General features: G+C 40.5%; 1 protein-coding gene across 1 annotated transcript in view; it reads left to right on the top strand.

Moving 5' to 3' along the window:
* The window catches only part of SPATA6L (spermatogenesis associated 6 like), a 146682-nt gene extending 140132 nt beyond the window's left edge, over positions 1 to 6550 (top strand). Inside the window, exon 13 of the mRNA XM_084629422.1 lies at positions 6197 to 6550. The gene's annotated coding sequence lies outside the window, so the exon portion shown is untranslated. The remainder of the gene's footprint in view (positions 1 to 6196) is intronic.
* The last annotated feature ends 8665 nt before the right edge of the window (positions 6551 to 15215 follow it).

Here is a 15215-nt window from a genome sequence, read left to right as displayed (position 1 = left end):
TTATTTCTTCTTACAGACTGGACCCCCTGTCTCAGTCTGGACTCACCCCTGCCTTTCCCCTCAGGTTGATTCCTTTGTCCCTTCAGGTAATTGCAGCAGCCCTTCTTCTTGGGTAGGCAATGGAAGAGAGTCCAGATTAAAAGGCAGGAAACCTTTGTTTGATCCCCATCCCCCTACCAAGGAAAAGTACCAGCAGTGTCCAAAATGGCACTTTGTATCAGGTGATCTTGTCACAGCAATGTCCCAGGACCCCTCTCAGGAAGGAGAGAGATTAGTATCTTCACAGTCTTACTGTTTCTTCCTAAAGACCCATCAAGGCTGTGATGACCGGTTGTCTGGTGGGTGTTTCCCAAATACACACACAGCTGTAATTGTTACATAATCAATATTCTTAACTTTATATACAGAAATGACACATGCATACAAATTGGATAATCACATTCAATAAATCATAACCTTTCCAATACCTTAAAAGATCCATCTTGCATAAAATATATCTTAGTTAGGCCATAGTCATATCATAACCATATTTCTATGAAGAATATGGAGTGTAACGTCACAGTCTTCTCTGTGTATGAGTATCTTTCTTGGGTTTTAGCCCATGAAAGCTTATGCCTGAATAAATTTGTTAGTCTTTAAGGTGCCACAAGCCCTCCTTGTTGTTTTTTCTTAAAAACAACATCCTGTCTGCTTCTCTGTGTGGACATTTCATAGCACTTTATTGGAGGTAAGATTTCATAGCACTTTTTTGGAGGTGAGAAATAGGGATTTACCCCAGTGCGCTTGTCCTCAGTACTGGGCAGTGTGGTGATTGGCTATTCTTTGCCACCTGGGAAGCAGCTGCATTCCAGTGGTGCTGTACAGCTTTATAATTATCTAAACCGTTACACTATACAATGTGTGAATGCTTTGGGATCTTTCAGAAAGAAATGTGCCATATAAACATAAAATATTCTTCACTGTTTTGCTTTCTGGTGAGATGTCAAATATTCCTATTTGATCATACTGAATAGATCCATGCATCTCTTATTTACCATTGTAGGACACTGCTTCTGCTCCATTCTGCTAGTTTTCTGTTCCTACCAAGATTTAATCAAGCCAGGATAGAACCTTGCTACCCTAAAACAGTAGATATTTTGCATCCTTCATCAACTGTACTTCAGTGGTCATGAACTTAAGAACACAATGTGGATAACTTACTGCATCCATACAAAATTAAGGAATCATTTAAAAAGAGACTTATGCAGGTGAAATAGAGATGTTTTAAACTTTCTAATGAACAGGCTTTTAAAAAATTGATCTTATTATTATAGAATGACAGAAATTGGCTCTGTAGTTAGGGTAGTTAAGCACTGGAATAAATTGCCTAGGGAGATTGTCTAACCTGCTCTTAAAAATCTCCAATGATGGATATTCCACAAACACCTGTGAGGGATCGTCTAGATAATACTTAGCCCTGCCATAAGTGCAGGGGACTGGACTAGATGACCTCTCGAGGTCCCTTCCAGTCCTACAGTTCTATGATTCTATGATCTTGGATGTAGATTCAACTTGGCAGTTTCTGTATGGGGAGCTAGAAAAGAATCTGTAATAAAAGTATCCCAATAAAATGGAAAAGAATTACAGGCTCATAGATCACTCCTGAGATACTGAAGTTATTTGAAAAATGAGCACAACTATGGAAAATGACCAACATCCCTTCCCCAATAATTTGGGTGGTTATCAACCATATAGCTAGTGTACCCAGTGATCACACTTGCTGAGCAAAACAAAAGGCTGTATGTTATTTAAATAAGACACTTTGAATTTTGTGTGACATTAAGACATTCTGGAATAACTATTAAATGTTGTGTGGAAGACTTTGATGAAATTTTCAATATGTTTAATATAGAGAGACAATAGGGAAATTGTAGATCTCTCTAATAGTTATTTCATTCAAGCCTGTCTTTTGGGGAAAATGTTCATACCTATAAAGATCTCCAGAAGTACCAGATTATGACTAGGTTTGAGGAGCAATCCAGACCAGTGAGGGGTTTTGTCACCACTTGCCCTGCAACCCTGGGTGCCTTAGAGTGCTTTGCTGCTGTAGCTCCCAGCCTGGGATGCTCACAACTAGCCTACAAGCATACATGTCAGACACTGAAGTGGCTGTGTGCTAGACTACCCTGGTTTAGCAGCTCTGAGCTCCGCAGCCTGTCTACAGCCCCACAGCCCCACTCTGGCTTCCACCACTCTTGTTTACAATCAGCAAGGTGACCCCAACACACCTCCAGTCCTGAATTTTCCCCAAACCATGTGCTCTAGAATGTTCAACCCTCTCCTGGACAGTTCAGAGAAATAATGTTAGTTTTTTTCCTTTAATGACACAGAACACATCACAGCTTATTAATACTGGGGTAAATACACTCTTCCCTTCAAACACAACACTGAAATAAAGTAAAAATAAAATAACTTAAAAAATAAAACAAAAGGCCCACGCCACTTTCCACAGCTCCCATTGGCTGAGCACGGCGAACCATGGCCACTGGGAGCTGCGGGTAGCTGTGGAAATGTAAACAAATTGTCTGGCAACCCTCCAGGGGATTATCCTGATGGGCCGCATGCAGCCCACGGGCCACAGGCTGCCCACCACTGCTGTAAACCCTTTATATGATGGAAACCATCTCAAACCAGGGGATGCGGTAGCACCCCCAAGACACCTAGTTCCAGCACCTATGCTGGCACCTGGTCTGCCAGCCTCACACCCTGCTTAATCTCACTGGAGACAGGTAGATAGCTGCCTTCTCTCCTATCTGGAAGGATATCTGTTTCTCCCCATTTGGCCACAGATTTTCAAGCATAATATAATTAAGTATCCATATTTCCTCATATATATTACATACATTTCACAATTATATTAATCACCATTGTGTCTTTAGCTTACAGAAAAGACCTCAGTCTGTACACTTTCATAATACAATACAATTGTATAAATTGACTCAATTGCTTATCAGTTGAGGTTCAGAGCCGTTATCTTTATAGACCAGTAAACCCCTCAAACTAAAGTTTATTCAAGCTGTGAGGAAGGTGACATGGAGTCTAGTGGTGAAGGAAGCTCCATGCTCTTTCTTCCCCCATTTATAAGCTTAATAGTTTTGTTTACCTAATTTGTAAAGGGACCTTCATTGTCTTTGCCTGAAGATTGGGCTGGTTGGAGAATCAAATATCCTTTCCATTGTCTAAGGCAGACCGGTTTATCAACTCCCCTGACATGTGTGTTTAAACACACGTTAGTCATAATTCTACCATATATCCATAAATCTTAAAATTCACCACATATATACATCGTGAAAGAATATTAATGATCAGTGAGTTAATTTTCAAATGATACCTTAAAAGGCATATTTTATACAAAGATTATTATGAAAGTGCACAGGGTATGAATACAGGGGTGCTTAGTGTCACACACACAAAAACAAATCAGATCATGTAAAAGTGCCATTACTTTTTTGTTTATGCTCATGAAAAAATGGACAAATTGGAGAAAGTCCAGAGGACAGGAACAAAAATATGAGGCTTAGTAAACAGGACCTATGAGGAAATGTTGAAATAATTGGGCTAATTTAGTCTAAATCAGAGAAGACTGGTGGGAGGACGGGACACATAATGAATCTTCAAATATGTAAAAAGTTGTTACAAGGAGAAAGGCGATCAATCGTTCTCCATATCAAGCAAGGATAGGACAAAAAGTAATTGATTTAGTTTGTAGCAAGGAAGATTTATATTGGATATTAGGAAAAAGCTTTCTAACTATAAAGGTAGTTAAACACTGGAACAGGTTACCTTCGGAGGTTTTGAAATCCCCCTCACTGAATGTTTTAAAGAACAGGTTAGACAAACACTTGTCAGGGATGACCTTAATCCTTCCTCAGTATGGGAGTGGACTTGAACAATGTTTCTCAAGGATCGGTCCGTGGACGAGCACCAGTCCCTGAGATTTCCATGACACAGTTTAGGAAGGCAACAGTCTGGTCCCTGGTATCAAAAAGGTTCAGAAACACTGAAGTAGATGACCTCTTGAGGTCATTTTCAGCCCTACATTTCTATAGTTTCTATGATTCTATGAAAGGTTCACAGACATGAGTCCTGGTTGTTAGAATGCTAACCTGGGACTCAGATTCAGCTCCCAGCTCTGCCACATGAGAACATAAGAATGGCCACACTGGGGCAGACCAAAGGTCCATCCAGCCCAGTATCCTGTCTATCGACAGTGGCCAATGCCAGATGCCCCAGAGGGAGTGAACCTAACAGGTAAATGATCAAGTGATCTCTCTCCTGCCATCCATCTCACCCTCTGACAAACAGAGGCTAGGGACACCATTCCTTACCCATCCTGGCTAATAGCCATTAATGGACTTAACCTCCATGAATTTATCCAGTTCTCTTTTAAACCCTGTTAGAGTCCTAGCCTTCACAACCTCCTCAGGCAAGGAGTTCCACAGGTTGACTGTGCACTGTGTGAAGAAGAACTTCCTTTTATTTGTTTTAAACCTGCTATCCATTAATTTCATTTGGTGGCCCCTAGTTCTTAAATTATGGGAAAAAGTAAATAACTTTTCCTTATTCACTTACTCCATACCACTCATGATTTTATATACCTCTATCATATCCCCCCCTTAGTCTCCTCTTTTCCAAGCTGAAAAGTCCTAGCCTCTTTAATCTCCCCTCATATGGAACCTGTTCCAACCCCCTAATCATTTTAGGTTTCAGAGTAGCAGCCGTGTTAGTCTGTATTCGCAAAAAGAAAAGGAGTACTTGTGGCACCTTAGAGACTAACCAATTTATTTGAGCATAAGCTTTCGTGAGCTACAGCTCACTTCATCGGATGCTACAGCTCACTTCATCACATCACTTCATTCATCAGAAACCCATCTATCTATGTTTCCAGTGATCTAATCTCCCATTACTAACACCTGCCTTTTCCTAATGACTGGAGTTCCCTCCCCTGGAGAGGTAACTTCAGTGTGACAGGGTACTCCCAACATCATCTGGAAGGAGGGTCCCAACTATGGGAAGGTTTCCCTCTGTTCCCGTTGACTGCTCTCCTTCTCTGGGCTTTTCATCCTCTTTAACAGCACAGGGGCTGTCCCACTGGAAATGGGACAAATCTACAGTGTCCCAGAAAGCCTCATCAGCATACCTCTCTGCCTCCCTTAGCTCCTCCAGTTCCGCCACCCTGGCCTCCAAAGCCCGTACACAGTCTCTGAGGGCCAGGATCTCCTTGCACCGAATGCACACATACGCCACCCGTCCACAGGGCAGGTAATCATACATGTAACACTGAGTGCAATAAACAGGATAGCCCCCACTCTGCTGCTGGGCTTCTGCCTGCATTCTCTCCTACAACTACCTAGGTTAATGATAGGGTTTTTGTTTAAATCAAGAAGTTTTGATTTAGTTTAGTTTAAGGGTTTTAAAGAATGGCAAGTGTACCTTGCCCCCTTTCCAAATTCCCTCTCAAAACTCTCTGTTAGCAGTCCCTGGTCGCAAAGCTCCCTGGTCACTTGCTCACTACTTTATAAAGCCCTGGCCTTCTTGATAGCCCCACCCCCGACTAAGGCTCAGCCAATGAACGAAGGCTTCTAGATTTCAAACCTTGTTTAGAAGCTCACAGCTTCCAACTGCCAGCCACAGCACACAGTCCTTCAAACGAACAAAACAAACAAACAAACAAACACAAGCTCAGCACACAGCAAGTAACCCCCAAACACAAACACACACTACAGACAGCCACTTACCCCAAGGGTCCCGTATTTGCTCCTCCTTCACCTGGAGAACTCCCTCTCGAAACTCCCTGTTAGCAGTCCCTGTTTGCAAAAGCATACTTCCTGTGTGATCTTGTGCAAGTCACTTATCTTCTCTGAACCTCAGTTCACCATCGGTAAAATGGAGATAATAATACTTCTTTACCTCACAGGGGTGTTGTGAAGATAAATGCCTTAAGGGTTGTGATGTGCTCAGGTACTGCAATGATAGGAGATATACAAGTAGCTAAGATAGATGGCACTGGAGATTTAAATCCTCTGCTGAGCCATAGAACAGGTATCACAACCTTTCCCACCAGTGTGCCTCAAAACTGACCTGAAGGCATCATCTTTAGGGGAGAAAGAACAATGGAGTCTTCTTGCTAATTCAGTCCTTGTACTCTCTCTGCCAGGTTTGCCAGTCGTTACCAGCTGAGATCACTTTTGTGATGGAGACATGTCTTCTCAGAACTGGACAGAGACCACCAAAGTCATTTCACATACTGCAAGTCACCAAAGCACCATCAGATGGAATGGCGTTTAGTCATTACTGACCAGGGCTGGATATGAACAGCTGTCTCAGGGCAGTGCTGAATTCAAGGAGAATTCTTCCACTGTAAATATTAAATTTGTTGAAATACATTGATGCAACTAAAGCATTTGAAAAAAATTGCCAAAAATAGTTGCTAATATCCTACATGAGCCATTGACAGAATGATTTATTCTGCCTTTTTATTAATGGAAAGTCCGTTAAATGGGAATGTTGCATCAATTATTCTTATCACGAAGCCTGGCAACCTCTAGGAAATTTCAAATTATCAGGTAATTTCACTTCTGCCTAATATAGCAAATCTTCAGAAAATATAATTTAATAAAAATTATGGCATTTGTAAGTACTCAAAACATTTCCAGTTGTCATCGCTTGGCATGAGTCCAGCTTGCTGCACTGGTTACTCTTCTCACGAAAGTGACTGATGATATTTTTTGGCTATGGAGCATGGTAAGAGGAAAGCTGCAATCTTTTGTAGAATTATCTAAAAATGAGCCTATTAAACACAATATTTTATTCTAAAAATTACAGAATTTAGCTTTCCTCAAAATAGCCTTGCATTGGCTCTACTCTTATCTTTCCAACAGAAAACAGGCAGTGGAAATAAAAGGCCTGATCCCGGCCCCATTTCAGGAATGCACATAAGCATTCCCTGAATTGGGACCCCGATAGATGCTGGGCACCTGCAGCTCTCAGATCTGACCCAATTGGTGTGGACCTGATCCTCTCATGACATGACCTCAAATTTGACAATCAGCATAATTAATGACATAATCCAGTTTAAACCCTCAAGATAACTTTAGTGTCACATTGCCTATATTTTTTAAAAAAATCTTGGGTAGAGTCTACCATTACCTCCAGGGGCAGAGATTACCCAAATGCTGATTATTACCTTTTGATGGGGGGGAAAAGACCCTAAAACTACAGCTTATCTGCATATTGAGTTCCCATTTAAATCAATATGAGTTGCATCTTCAGTATCCTGTGTATTTAATCTATATTCTTTTTTAATTTTATAGGATTGTCTATGTATTTTCCTGTTGCTGCTTCTAAATTCACACAGAGATCCTTATTTGATTTTTGTGATCCCCTTTTAGGTAATTGTATACTGCAGTAAGATTCCCTGTAAGGACCTCTCCTCCAGATTGCATAGCTTCATCTGCTGTTTTAGCAAAGACCGTCCATACCCGTATCAGCTTAATAACCCTTCTCTGTATCTTCCACAGCTGAGTTTGTTCAAAATAGATTGGCTGATCAGCATGTGTTTCAACATGAATCAAAACAGCAGGATTTGGCCTGCAATCAGCAGTGAAAGGCTAAATAATATTTTTATAAAAGTCATGCCAAATTAATAAGGCTATGATAAAACATTATGAGCCAAATCCATCCTCGTTCAACTCCACTGAAGCCAATAGGGTTATAGTCGAGATACATTTGGCCCTATATATTAATTTATTCTAGGGTATTTATCTTTTAAGTTGCAAGTGTATCGCCTGGTGGTGACAGCTTCTGCTGGATAGCTTTTCTCTACCAAACCCATGCCACTTCCGCGTAAACTAACTGGCCACATCATAACAGCTTCTTCCCTTTGAGAGCCATGTCACAAAAGTGCCAACTCCTTATCTCTTATTAAAAAAACCCAGAATAATTAATTTACATATTGTTTAAAAAAACCCTCATTACTAATGACTCTACTATATCTTAAAAATCACTCCAAATCTCTCATAACTTTTATTAAGGCCTGTTCCTGCTGGCATTGATGCTAATAGGAGTATTACCATATATTTCAATGGGAACTAGAACAGGTCCTAGCTGTATAATAATTAAAATAATTTCCAACAGAGGAAATATGTTGAAATTTTTATTTCCTAATTTAAGTGGTAAAAAAATTGTACGTGCTGCTTGTGGGATTACCTGGATACAGACTTTTTGCATTGGGCCTATCTAGTATGGTCCAACAGGGGTTTGTCCTGGGTCTGATATGATTCAATATTTTCATTAATGACTTGGATAACAGAGTGGAGGATATGCTTATAAAATTTGTGGATGATGCCAAGCTGAGAGGAGTTGCAAGCCCTCTAGAGGACAGAATTAAAATTCAAAATGCCCTTGATAAATTGGAGAATTGGTCTGAAATCAACAAGATGAAATTCAGTAAAGACAAGTGCAAAGTACTATACTTAGGAAAGAAAAATCAATTGCACAACTACAAAATGGGGTATAACTGGCTAGGTTGCAGTACTGCTGAAAAGGATCTGGGAGTTATAGTAGATCACAAGTTGAATATGAATCAACTATGTGATGCAGTTGCAAAAAAGGCTAATATCATTCTGGAATGTATTAACAGGAGTGTCATATGTAAGACACAGGAGGTAACTGTCCCACTCTACTAGCATTGGTGAGGCCTCAACTGGAGTACTGTGTTCAGCTCTGGGTGCCACACTTTAGGAAAGATGCAAACAAGTTGAAGAGAGTCCACAGGAGAGCAACAAAAGTGATAAACGGTTTAGAAACCTGGCCTGTGAGGAAATGTTAAAGAAACAGCTCAGCATGTTTAGTCTTGAAAAAAGAACACTGAAGAAGGACCCGATAATTGTCTTCAAATATGTTAAGGCCTGTTATAAAGAGGATGGTGGTCAGTTGTTCTCCATGTCCACTGAAGGTAGAATAAGAAGTAATGGCTTTAATCTGCAGCAAGAAGATCCAGGTTAGGTATTACAAAAATCTTTCCAACTATAAGGATAATTAAGCTCTGGAATAGGTTTCTGAGGGAGGTTGTGGAATCCACACTACTGGAAGTTTTTAAGAAGAGGTTGAAAAAACACCTATCAGAGATGGCCTAGTTATACTTTTTCCTGTCTGAGCGCAGGGAATGCTCTTCCAGCTCAGAGCAAGTGTTGTTTAATAATAGCAATGGTGTTTAAGCTCCAGGAACAAACAGAAAATTTGGTCCTGCTTACGCTTGCTCTAAATTCTTTCCTTCCGAGAAACTGAGAAATAATAATGTGTTAAGCAAATATTGTTTTGCTCATGGAATAGCAAATTGTTCCACTAAAAAGATTATGCTGTTATGTTGCCGAATCAGGTTGGCATTTTTTCTTTTCCATAGTGTGAAATGTGCATTAACAATAATGATAAATGAAGAGTGAAGGACAGTATAATATTTTATTGCCACTCCTGCACTTTTGCAGAATGACTCATTATATAATATTGATGTGTCATACATGTAGCTACTTTAATATAATTGTATTATTACTGATTTGTGCAGGCAATGGGCTCTTTGCCACTCTTTACAAATGGCGTAGATGGAACTGGAGGGCTTTGTTCACCCACATGCTATTTGAAGGTTTATTTTAATGAAGACATAATGTAATGAAGCAGAATGCTTTTCCTGCAGAAGATAATGATAGCGAATGACAAGAGGGTTTTAAAGCTTAAATCACTCAGTAACACATAGAAATGGATGAGTGGGTGAACATTAATCTGTACTGTGCTGAGCAAGTTTGACAAAACAGGTTAACTCACACTCCCAAAAGATCTAGAGGCCAAAATGGGGAAAGCTTTCAAAAATTCTGGACTGCGAAGCATACTAAAGATAATTACAGCCATGTGGCCAAACTTTCAATTTATTTTCAGTACTGGCCAGTGCCCATAAAATTCATGCTGGGCATAGCTAAGCAATGATTTTGTAGCCAACTTTCATGATTTTTATCATAAGTCTCGCAATATTTGGTGTTTTTCTTAAAGCCTGAGGTCTTGGAGTTGCATGAATACATGAGAATCTCAGCTTCCATTTTTTAAAAAAGTAAGTTTTAGCTCTTATGACTGTAGAGAAAAGTTTAAAAATGTAACCCCAGTGCACCTTAAAGACTGGAAAACCAGAAGGCCAATAAAAAGAACTCAAAATTTAGTATGTTTTAGTAATCTCATGGTTTTTAAGATAGCCTTATTGTTCTTTAGGGACTAACTCATGGTTTTGTTAACATTTGGCGTTGGCAATATTTTAATAAACACATCCTTACAGAGAAAGCTTTATTTTGTTGTTTGTAAGCTCTTTGGGGCAGGGCCCATCTCTTTTTTTTTTTGTGCTTTTACATTGGCTAGCACAATGGGGTCCTGGACCATAACTGGGACTCCAAGCCATTACCACAATATAGATAAATAAAGGGGAAATAAATTTGCACTGGTGTTGATGCCCAGCATGACTAACTTTGAGTGGTGTCTGCAGCGAGGATTAAAAAAAGCATGCAACTCCATATTGTTTTGTGGGTAGCAGTGCCTTGTAATTCTCTGGGATGCTAACGGCTCAGCTATGTAGGAGATGTGAACATGACTCTTCCACTTTTTTCTTGACAAAGGCTGAGTATCTTAAAGAGGTGATGTACTCAGTCTCTGGCAGAGGGAGAAGGCTGAAGCATTGGCAGAAGTTGTGTGACTTTCTTTACTATTAAGAAGTAAAGGACTGTACAGATGAATGCTGACTAATAGCAGAGGTAGGGAAGTCTGGGAATAAAAATGGGGTGGGAGGAGAGAAATGGGGAGCAAGAGAAGAAAAATGATGCTGAATTGATTTGGGCGAGGGCCAGGTTTTCAGCTTGTGCTGCATAACCCATTTTAATTAATCACAGAGTGATTTTTCTGGTGAATATCTACAAAGACAAGTATTTGAAATGGCTCGTTCTCAACTGACAGAAGCTGATACAATTTGGGAATGGTTGCACTGGTCATGTAATTAGGTTCTGACAATACCTGCTGCATACTGAATGCTCAATGCTGCCCGTGGCAGTGGAGATGGAATGCGTTTGTGAAAATTATGATTAGCAGAATATAGTAAGTGACTTGGGAGAGGTAGTTTTGAATCATATACTTGTTTGCCTACTTCTTAAAGAGATTGCAAAATGTGATATTTCCAAAAAGGATTAGTTAGACAATGAAAAAGATTAAAACCTTATCAGGCAGCTCAAGTCAGAGAAGAACTATTGACAGTCTCCTTCCCTTATCGAGATATGTATAAACAGAATTAAAAGGCTCTTTTGCTGCTGGAGGGAAATGTAGTAGGATGATCTGATTGGGATTTGTTTGCCTAATATTTCCTCATGGAAAACACTCTTGTTACCAGCTATTTTTAGATGATGTTTAGGCCAATATACATTAGATGTTACATTGTGCACTATGGAAGATAATGTTGACACAGACAGCAATTTGGATGTATATTCCCCTCTTATGCTTTGAAATTGCTCTTAAAAATGGATTTCTGGGGGAGAGTCTGCAGCTGGGAGTTCATAGCGGCCAGGCTGATGCTATGGGGAACACGATGTACTTGAGTACCCTATGGTTGCATTGGTCTTCTATGCAACTGCCTCAGCTTTCCACAGGTGTCCTGAGAACTGTGGGATTTCTCCAGACATCTCAGGACATCCATGAATTTAGTGGGTCTTGCCCCTGCCTGTTTAACTGCATGATGCTCTGGAAAAACTCTGCAAATTGAAATTCTGTGATTTTCATTACCTCTATGCAGGTTTTCTACACAGATTTATCTTTGTCTGAAAGCACTGGCAATTGGAGAGAAAACTGGTTGTCAGTACTGGAGATGCCACAGCCTCAGCTGGTGGCGAATATTTAGGAGCAGTCCATTATGTGTTCCATAGTAAGAATCTCCTCATGAATTATATTGGAGCAAATCACAGATACAGTAGTTGGCTGTTCGAAGAAATGCCCCATAGGCAGAGGATACCCCTGCACAACTTTAAGAGGGATGAACGTATAGGCCATGTCAAATTCCATCCTTAGTGCTGAGAAGCAGGGGCTGGTGAATCTGGAAGGATCACTGGCATTTGGAAAGTTTCCTATGGTAAAGGAGATGAGATAACAATGACGCTTGGTGCAAACCCTGGCAGTCAGAACATAGGGATTGGTTCCTACTGACCAGAAGCAAACGGCCAGGGCTAGTCACACTAGAATCACAGCGGTGGCTCAGCTGTACCAAGGTATCTGTGCTGCTGTAGCACGGCTCGTGCAGATGCTCTATGCTGACGGGAGAGCGCTCTCCTGTCAGCACAATTACTCCAGCTTCCTGAGCGGCAGTAGCTATGTCAATGGGAGAACTTCTTCCGCCAGCATAGCACTGTCACTTAAGTCTGTGAAACTTACATCGCCCAGGGGTGTGACTTTTCCATGTCCCTGAGCGACGTAAGTTATACTGAAGTAAGCGCTAGTGTGTACAAGCTCCAGATTCCCAGCCAGTGTAAACCAGTGCAGCTCCATTATCTTAATCTAGACGTGATAAATCGACTCCCGAGCACCCTCCTGTCGACTCCTGTACTCCAGCTCCGCAGTGTAGACCAGGACGTAGGAGATAAAGACCGGCACAGCTGAGGAACCGTCCCAGTGCAATTGCTCCACAGAGTGTCTACTGGGGATAAGGGAAGGTACAGAAATAAATGTAGTGTAGTACGATGTAGCCTGGTGAATGCTCAGTCAGTGTGGTAAGTAAATCTTTCACACAGCTGTTAGTATACAAAAGCCTATATATTAGTGGAAATTATACAAGTAGTTATCTCAGTGGGATTGTTTATATTCACTCACAAGAGACATAGGCATCACTAGTGTTCCCTCTCTAGCCAGTGATTCACTATATAATCTTGGGGAAATCACTTCACCTCTTTGCACCTCTGTTTCACTATCTGCAAAATGGGGATGATGGTACTTATTTACCTTGGTAAAGCTCTCTGAGATTTACAGATGAAAAGTGCTGTACAAGTACTAAGTGTAACTACTTTATTATTTATTTATTAGTGGCCAGAGGGTGGAAAATTTGAAGTCCCTTGGCTTTGCCTCAGGGCCTTAATCCATCTGATAATTAACTACTGAGAAGTCCCTGACCTGAAGGGCATTAAAATGTGAAGTATAAAAATATAAAGACAATTAATGTAATTACCTTTGTATCTCTTGAAAGGTTAAAATTTGAGCTGTACAATAGCATGTTGTCATAGATTCACTGCTTGATTTATAGCAGTTATCTTTTCATAGCAGATAAAGACTGGCAGTTATCAATAGGAAATCAGGACTTCAACCTGAGCATTCTGATAGCTTTATAATTAACTTTATTGACTACAGGTTTATCATATTTTCACAGTCCTGACTTGAAATGCTTTGTGAGAATAAACAAATCTTTCTAAAACTCTGAACTGATAAAATAGTCTTTGTAAAAATAAAACACCGCAGATAACAGAAGAAAAAGCTAATGACAGGACTCCCTTAGGAGGCATAATACCTTGAGTGTGATCCCTGTTCCTAGTACAGTATTTGCTTTTGTCGCTTAGGAAAGTAACCAAAAGACTAAAATATGAACATCTGAGTCCATCCCTGTGCCAGTGCGGGAATTGAGTGCAGATGGCTTGCACCACTGTTCAGGGACTGTGAGGCCAGTTCAGCCCTGGCATAGGATATGAACAGACTCTGCATTGCCATTATCTCCCTGTGGCTTTTGGTAGCAGGGAATTTTCAGGGCACAGGACCACTCCAGCCACACCTCCAACTCCAGCTGACCTCCAGTATGCCCATGGATGACTTTGGAATGCCCCCAGCAACAGAAGCTACTGAGGGAGCAGAGCAGAGCTGCCTCTGTATTTGGCACAGAGGCCCTCTGCTGGTGCTATTCACGGGGTGGGTGGGGTGCGGGGGAGGGCTTCTGCCTGCCCTGTGTCTCTTTCCACCAGCTGTGCTACCACAAAGGGGCTGAAGGGCAGTAATGAATCTGGCTCAAAATGTGCAGTAGAACTTCAAGTGCTGTGCCCATTTCAAACTAATAGGGACTGGTTAAACATTTTAGAAGGACAAACAGAGATGTCCTCAATGAGAAAACCAAACCCCGTTTCACAGATCTGTGACTGCATGAGGATATGTCCACTGTAGTTCTCGTCCACATTCTATGACCGTGTGATATGAACCCGCAGAGAAAGGCAAAACATGCCTTTTATCAGGGACAGGACTAGTATTATGGTGTTCCTCTTGAACATAATATGACATGCAGGAAGATCACTTTATTTTATAGCATGGGTGAGCCAGTTAAATTGTGACATATATCGTTACTAATTATGTAATCTGACTCCACCCTGATTAGGACTGAAGACCTACATTTAGGTCTCAGACCACTGAAGTGATTTAAATTAAAAATACATCCTGCATTACAAATGGAAATAGTTCAGGATATTGGTCTTTGCAGTATTGCATATGTCTAGATTTTCTGGGTGTGTTAGCAATGTGGTCGTGAATGACTTATTATCAGCTGTGCTGTGTGACACTATGTCAAGGACAAGTCAGTGAATCAGCTGTATCCATTTACGTGGTAGAGAAAGAGATATAATGTACATTAAGGATTGCCATAAAACAGTTCCTCCTTTTGTGATAAACGAATATGTGCATAATTCATTGCTGATAGTTTCCTTCTATTAGCTTGTTATGTCACCTCAAATATTACAGAGATGTAAAGAAGAAATTATAAGATATGTGAGGAGAGATTTGTTCTGTCAAATGACTTTCACCAAGGCCATGGTCACTTAGTTTATAGTTTGTAGCACTGCACAAAGATAAAAGGTGCAGGAAGCTGCAGAGAATTTAACTTGGAGGAAACTGCAGAAAAATCTCAGAACATGAGATTTCAAATGTATAAACTGCATTGAGCTAAGGGTATCAGTTAAGTTCTGAAGATCTTCTATGTGCCAGTCTTACCAGGGAAATTACCCTAATTAGGCACTTTGCAAGAACTCTCTCTTTTATGAAATCTTGACATTAACTTGAATAAAGTAAAGATCCATACTTAGGCTGTTTTCTGGTTGTAATGTTTTTCCTTGCCAGAAAAATGCAACAAGTAAATCACCAGC

The sequence above is a fragment of the Lepidochelys olivacea genome (genome assembly GCF_965140295.1).
Source record: "Lepidochelys olivacea isolate rLepOli2 genome assembly, chromosome: 5".
NCBI classification, from domain to species: Eukaryota; Metazoa; Chordata; order Testudines; family Cheloniidae; genus Lepidochelys; species Lepidochelys olivacea.
This window is presented reverse-complemented; position numbering and strand designations above follow the sequence as displayed.